The 8,283-nt window shown below is 37.1% G+C and overlaps 1 long non-coding RNA gene across 1 annotated transcript; it reads right to left on the bottom strand.

The window, feature by feature from the left end:
- Nucleotides 1-5,133: 5,133 nt before the first annotated feature.
- On the bottom strand, nt 5,134-7,350 carry LOC135613607 (uncharacterized). The gene is made up of 3 exons (XR_010487345.1): nt 7,203-7,350; nt 5,638-5,690; nt 5,134-5,544 (listed from the first exon to the last, which is right to left on the bottom strand). It is a non-coding gene; the product is annotated as an uncharacterized LOC135613607 (long non-coding RNA).
- Between the last annotated feature and the right edge of the window lie 933 nt (nt 7,351-8,283).

The raw sequence follows: 8,283 nt of genomic DNA, 5'->3' as shown, positions 1-8,283 counted from the left end.
TTTTTCGATTCTTGAATAGCAGTTACTTTTGAATCCCAAGTTTTAGAAAGTGAGCGCAAAACTTTGTTAACGAGTTCAAAATCCGAAAAGCTTTTACCAAGTGATTTTAAACCATTGACGACATCCGTAAAACAGGTGTACATGTCAACAACGGTTTCGCTTGGTTTCATATGAAAAAGCTCGAAATCATGCAGTAAAATATTAACTTTCGAGTCTTTGACTCTACTAGTTCCCTCGTGCGTGATTTTAAGAGTGCGCCAAATATCAAAAGTCGTTTCGCACAAAGAAACCCGATTGAACTCATTTTTGTCCAAAGCGCAAAATAAGGCATTCATAGCCTTTGCTTTAAAGAAAAATACTTCTTCTCTAAATCCGACCATTCGTTCATCGGTTTAGAGGGAAGTTGAAAACCGTTTTCAACGATATTCCATAAATCCAGATTTAGAGAAATCAAGAAAACTCTCATTCGAGTTTTCCAATAAGTGTAGTCCAATCCGTTAAAGAACGGTGGACGAAAGACCGAAAAGCCCTCTTGAAGAGCCATTTCTCTCGGGTGTAAATCCGAAATGAGAAATACCCCGCTCTGATACCAATTGTTAGGATCGAGAGCACTAAGAGGGGGGGGGGGGGTGAATTAGTGCAGCGGAAATCTTTCAGCGATTAAAAATGAAAGCTGCGTTCGTTCGATAAAAACTATTTTGATGCAAAAGCCGATTCTAAGATTACTTATGATTAAGTGCAGTTTACGTCTAAACACAGTTTGCGTCTAAGCGCAGTTTACGCAGTTTGTGTCTAAATGCAGTTTGCGTCTAAATGCAGATTGCGTTTAAGCGCAGTTTGCATCTAAGCACAGTTTGCGTCTAAGCTCAGATTGCGTCTAACCGCAGTTTGCGTCTAAGCGCAGATTGCGTCTAAGCGCAGTTTGTGTCTAAACACAGTTTTACGTCAAAACGTAGTTTACGTCTAAATGGAGATTCGGAAAGATCTGAACTTAGACACTCGTTCGTAAAAGCGCAGAAGGCAATTTGCAGTTATAAATGGAATCAAAACGTAAACGTAAACTGCAAAGAAACTCGTTCGTAAAAGCACAGAAGACAGTTTGCAGTTATAAATAGAATCAAAACGTAAATGTAAACTGCAATGTAAAGATCGTACGAAAACACCGATTTACGTCTGAATGCAGATTCGGAAAGATCAGAACTTAGAAACTTGTTCGTAAAAGCGCAGAGAGCAGTAGCTATGTAGGAGGTTTGCAATAATGATAAAGTGCTCAAAATAAAAGCAAACCAGAGATTTAGAGTGGTTCGGTCAGTCTTGACCTACTCCACTTTTGGCTTCCTCCACCGACGAGGTCACCGACGTCAACTAGAGGCCTTCCTTCAATAGGCGAAGGCCAACTGCCCTTTTATAGTTTCACTCCTTTTGACGGGCTCAGGAGACAACCCTTACAGAACCTTTCTCTCCTCTCTTTACAACTCAAGACTTGAAGAACAGAAAGAGGAGAACTTTTGGACTTAACACAAATTTGAGCTCTTAGAATCACAGAAAAGATCAAGAATTCGGTGTAGTTCTACATCTTTTCAGTGCTGAATGGGTGGGGTATTTATAGGCCCCAACCCAGTTCAAATTTGGAGCTCAAAACGATCAAATCCTGGAATTTCGGGATCAGACGGTTGCACCTCCTGACTGGAGAGGTTGCACCGCCTGGCAGAGCTCGAAGACTGAGCCTCTGGGCGGTGCCACCTCTGTCAGGGGTGGTTGCACCTCTCTGCCAGAGCTCGAAGACCGAGCTCAGGCGGTTGCACCGCCTGACTGGGGAGGTTGCACTGCCTAGTAGAGCTCGAAACTTGAGCTCTGGCGGTGCTACCTCCTGACAAAGGAGGTTGCACCGCCCAGTCTCGCTCGGAGACTGAGCCCTGGGCGGTTGCACCTCTTGGCTGGGGCGGTTGTACCGCCCAGTCTCGCTGGGAGACATAGCCTGGGCGGTGCTACCTCCCTGCCTGGGCGATTGCACCTCCCACAGCAACCTGGGTCCGAATGGGTTGAACCATTCGACCCAATTTGAGTTCTTCAGGGGCCCAATTGCCCCAAGATTAAGCTAATGGGATCACCTCCCATTTCTAACTTAATCAAAGTGCTAACTATGATTATTTCCTAAGACATATTCTACAGCTTGCTTCGGTGCGTCACTCGCTTCTTCCGGCGAGTTTCCGGCGAACTTCCGTCGATCATCCGATGAACCCTCGGTGATGCTCCTGCGGACTTCCGGCAAACTCCTGGACTGCGACGATCCACTTGGCAAGTTTCGACGAGCTCCTTTGGCAAGCTTCTGGACTTCTCGGATTTGTTCCCGCAGAACCTCCGACGACTGTCCGAACTTCCGTCGAGCTCTCGAACTCCCAACGTGATCATTGTCATGACTCCGGCGCAACTCCTACTGCATGTCTTTCTTCCATCGTAGTTAATCCTGCACACTCAAAACAAAAACTTCGATCGAAACAAATAATCCTAAGCAATTAACCAAGTTGTCCGGCATGTCATTGGTCCCTCGACGCTTCGTCCGATTCTTCGGCGCATCGTCCTTTCCTGCAGCCTATTGCCCAATCGGCCAGTTGACTCCGCAACTCCGATATCCTTGGCACAATACCCGCTCTTCTTGGCCCGATGCCCGAGTCCACGGCCCGAAGCCTTCTGTCGATACGTCGACCGATCCATCGGCCCGACGTCCAATATTCTGACATGTTCCTCCGGCACAACATGATTTTCCTGCTTTAATTGTCTCATCCTGATCGAAGCATCCTGCGTCACTCAAAACGCAGATTAAATCATAAACATATATCAAGTAGTTTCATCATCAAAATACGAGATTCAACAGCATGATAGTTGGACTTAATATAATATTATTATTTTTATTAGACTTATTGGCTTATTTTAAAATTCATGGCCATGTATAAAATGTTTTTCAAAATTCTTTGGAATCAAATTAGGTAAAATTATTTTTTAAACAAATTTTATTTTATTTATTTTGATTTTGAATATCTTTTTATATCTTATCAATTAATGAGCCAAGTGAGAGAATGCTAGATTTTATGACCCTTTATAATTGGATAAGATATATATAATATAATTAATTAGATTTTGATGACATATATTAGCTAATAGAAAAAAAGTTCCCTTAAAGTAGAATTCCTTAGGATACGTCGGAAGAACTCTTCTAATTATTTATCATAAACCCTCTGCTCTCGTATATAAATAGACAAGACCTTTAGGGACTATAAAAAGAGAGATTACACATCTCATAGAGGATTTAGTTGAGGGATTACAATATCTCTCTCAACTCTTCTGCCTAATAGGTCAAATAGATATCTCTTTTTAAGATGATATCAAAACGTACGTATCGTAAAATTAGATCTAATTATATTTAATTTTAATCATGGTATAAAAAATTATTTTTATATTTAATATAACATATTATATATTTTATACTAACAATCTTTTTTTAAAATATAATTTAGCATCAAAATTTGATTGTAATCCGAGTGTTGTCATTTTTTTCCATTAAATATATCTGGCACCATGTACAAAATCTAAGGAATTGATTTTAACTTTTGTCATAATATATTGCTCGAGGGTAATACATAGATCGAAGACAGAATCTAAGGAATTGATTTGAACTTTTACCATAGTACGCTGCTTAAGGATAATACACAAATAGAAGAAAAACATACTCGGTAATTCAAAGATAAACGGCTAACCACTGAGTGTATAAAAAGAAAAATCTTAACATCAATCTGGCATTAGGTTCCCTCCTCTTCTTTGGAGATGGGAAGACTTCCTTGTATGTTTGGTCGTGCTGTCCGTAAGCTGTTGATGGCCTTCTTCTATTTTATGAACTTGGAAAAGAAAGTAAAGAGGTGGATTTTGCGATGGCTGTTGGCTGCTTGTATAAAAACTCAATGTGATGATTAGATACTGACTTCAAGCGAGGGCAAACCGTGAAAGCCAGAGAAGTTGAAGAACCGCTCTATGAGATCGAGCGAGGGCAAACTCAGATGCGATGCATTTTAGAATAATAATAATAATGATGTCTAGAGACTTTTCACTCTTGAATAGAGGAGAATATTTCGATAGAATTATATATACAAAAATATGAACATAGTGCATAAGAGATAGAGATAATTTATCCTTACAAATAAAGAAACTATTTTTCATTACTTAAAATTTGAATAATATATCAAAACTTGCCCTCCTCGTTATTATGAAAAAATGTAAAATTAAGTTTCAACAATTGAATTACAATTTAAAATAAAGAAAAGAGTATAAAACATTGAATGATATAAAATTTTAGATAGGTCCAAAGATGCAGAAAAATCAATAGATCAATAGTCCATAAAAAATTAGGATACAATTTAATAGGAAATATAAATAGGCATAAACTTAGTCAACGATAAATTAAAATAAATAAAATAACATAAATTTATCACTCCATGTCGTATTACAAATAGTTCGTAATTATAGGGCCCTTTCTCTATCATCTATATGTTTCCTAGGCCAAAATCCTAATAAAAATGAGATGTTTGACGAGTAAAATGAAAATCCAGTACTCTATTCATATTTACACAAAATTTCATATAAAAAGATCTTTATAGTTCTTCATTAAACTCTCCAAAAAGAAAAAAAAAACACTCCAGTTTTAAAATGTAGTGACTAATTTTTCTAATACATACTGTGTTGTACAAATTCAGCTTGAAATAATAAACTTCTAGAATGAACACCAGAAGTAAGGATAAAGAAAAGACATCCTAAATGTACAAAAAATAACAAGAGAATGCAGTCTAAATTCATGATGAATCAACCCTGACATCAAAATAGGCAACCTTGATCAGTACAATAAAGGAATAATTGCAACAAGAATGAATTCTCAGATTGTAGTTTAGATTGTAATCGGTCGTGTCTTAATCGAAAAGAGAACTACTAACAAATAGTTAATGCATACGTTGACATGCTAGAAAATTCTACTAAGATAATAACTACAGAAATTGGAAAGTTTCATGATGATTTCATATCAAAGTTTTGATGTAAGATGAGTGTTTATAATATTTTACTCTCTTCATAAAAGTTGTGCTTCATTATCAATCTATTGAGGCAAAAGAACAGAGCCTTCTGAAAAATTTATGACATTTACACTAGGACTAGTAACAAAGATCATGTTAGGTCGAGTAGGAATTTTTCAATCTGCAGAATGGGAGAAGTGAGACTGTACCACAACAGGTATACTAGTGTGATCAGAATGCGTAAATCTGCAGGGGGAGACAATTGGATAATAGTTGCAGTAGGTGCCAGCAAGAAAGAGATGGAAGCACATCCATAGAAGCCAAGGATGTCTTCAGTACATCCTTTAATCTCTGCAAATCAGATAGGTGACGCAATGAAGGAAGACAAGCCACGAGTTCTGACTGAATCCTTTGCAGATCAGTTTTCTTCAATAAATCTGGCAAATGTTGTAACGACCGGAGATCTACAACCTTTGGACCCTTCGTTGTGCTGTATATAGTCAAAGCAAGACAAAGAAAGAAGCCAATCAAATGCCTGAAACATGAATGCATGAGGTGTCAAAACAAAATAGTCAACTCATACCATCATCTGATACTATATAGTTTCTCAACAACCTTCATGGCATTCATGCAGGGCTGTTCCAATCAGGAATACATAGATACAGCAAAAAGTTTCGAGTAAGCAAGTTGATATATCAGATCTGGAAGGTTCAGGTAATCAAGAAAAAGTAAAGGATAGCTACCTCCCTTGAAAAGCAATAAGCTCATATCTAGTTAGATAGCTAGAAATGAAGAAAAAGAAGAGACATAGCTGCTGCAAGGACAATACTGACCGACGATTCTGTATTATCATTAATATTTAGTGAGCCAACATAACTTTGCTAGAGTCTTCGATACGAAAGTAATCTTGATTACATATACCGCAGACAGGGTAGGGTGGTGAAAAATAGGAAAAGAAACACATAGGGAACTTACAACAAATGAATATTGGAATACTAACAGTTACAGAAGAAGTTTTCATTCGAAAAAAAAAAAACAGAAAGAAGTAGAGGTAAGGAATAGAGTTAAAGGGACATATAAATTAAAAATAAAGATTGACAATCAATAAAATGAAAGGCAGGAGGGGAAAATGGCAAGAAAGACAGCTTAGAAACCATACTAAATTGTAAACTGGAAGCACAAGAAAACATTTTTTTTTACTTTTGCTGGCAAGCCATCTGACCATGGAACCATCAAAATATAAATCAGTTAACATCAAATAAGGCTTCCATCATGTTCTAATTTGCTTTTTCTTACTTTCCTCTCAATATAAGATTTCATCACACTCAATGACAACCTATTCCTAATAGTAGTAATCCTGTGGAAGACCTAAAGCCAAAGTTCACCTGAATTGTCATCTCTGTTTTTTTGGGCAAAAAAACTGTTATACATCCAAAAAAGAACCACTAACTCAAAAAGACTGATGTCACTAATACCAGATCCATCATAGAATTTCTGTCTATTGACCAAAATAAGCTAATTCTGAAGTGTCTCACCAAATTGGAAAAAGAAATTCCTCCACCAGCCCATCAAGGGTACCATCTATGTGTTTTTAGCAAACACAAATATCAAAAATCCAGCAACACAATCTATAAAGGTGCAAAAACCCTTGTACTCTATAAACCGCCATAAGTCCAAACCCTAGAGACATTGTCCTACATTATTATCAAATCAATTGGGACAAAGCATAATCTGGATGGTCTTATGATTAATTCTACATTATTAATTCTAGCAAACACAAATATAAAAAATCCAGCAACACAATCTATAAAGGTGCAAAAACCCTTGTACTCTATAACCCGCCATAAGTCCAAACCCTAGATACATAATTCTACATTATTATCACATCAATTGGGACAAAGCATAATCTACATTATTAATTCGTTCTCCCCCTATAACATACACTTCACTTGAGATCAGATTATAATCAGGATAAACCATATACCTGTCTCGAGTTTATGATCAATGGCATACAATATACCTTCTTCGATACGCAAGATTTTGACATGAATGACGGTTTTCGAAGAAAGGATCGTCCTCAAAGAATATAATCGAATCTGATTAAGAACAAAAATCACATCTTTATCAAAATCTCGGGGAGGTTCTTACATCGAGACATTGATGGTCTCACTGGGAATGGTAAAAATGCTGAGAAGGATCTGCTTCAGCGGCCACTCGGAGCGGTGGCAACTCAAGACGCATTCATTGTCCTTGAGGTAGCCGGGCAGGGAATGGTACTCACCAGCTGGTTCTCCACCTTTGTGGTATGGCGGTTCATCATATATAATATCTTATCCGAGAGCGGGTAAAATAAGAAACCTTCGATATGATGCACAAATCATAAAATCAACGGTGTATCTGAGTCGAGACTTCCACGTGTTATATTGTAAGCAAATTGTTGACAGGATTTGTCTACGCCTTCCAGCAACAGTTTGGAACGGAGTTTGACGTGCTCCAACGACGCACAGAAATAGAGGTAGACAACCCAATACGTGGAGGGTTTGAGATAGCTTTGGAGCAAATGCATCCACGTGGCCGTCAAACCCATGGTATGTCTGTATAATATTGATGTCAATCATTATGGGTCACTATGATGTACCTGATCAGCATTTTGCATCATGAACCAATAACATATATCGATCAAATCAATTGTCTAAAAACAATCTATAATTTTCTTGAGCGAGTGACCTTTTCTAAACTATGCATGTCTGTAACGTGGAGAACAGGAGCTGCTTTAGGAGATGCATAAAGCAACAAATCAATCACCAAATTGCAGTGATCCTTTAATTGGTTTATATGTCGCATCACATCTCAAGTTCAATAGCTCTCCATGGGCAAACTTGTTAATGTAGAAAAAGACTTGTTTTAGATATCAATAAAACAACAAAATTACCAAAATTTGAGTTGATCCATTGATTGGCCTACTACTACTGTGTCACATGTCCAACTTTAATTCAATGACTCCTTTGACATACTTGTTCTATGTCTTTCTAGACGATATCTATCGCATATCAACACTTGGTTTTGAAAGAAAAGATATATATATATATATATATATATATATATATATATATATATATATATATATATATATATATATATAAGAAAATTAGATCTGATAAAGAAATCATAATCATGAGTTTCAGTATTAATATTATAATAGCCAAAAGTAGCATGTAATGTTAAATTT

The sequence above is a fragment of the Musa acuminata genome, chromosome BXJ2-6, assembly GCF_036884655.1.
Source record: "Musa acuminata AAA Group cultivar baxijiao chromosome BXJ2-6, Cavendish_Baxijiao_AAA, whole genome shotgun sequence".
In the NCBI taxonomy this organism is placed as follows: Eukaryota; Viridiplantae; Streptophyta; class Magnoliopsida; order Zingiberales; family Musaceae; genus Musa; species Musa acuminata.
This window is presented reverse-complemented; position numbering and strand designations above follow the sequence as displayed.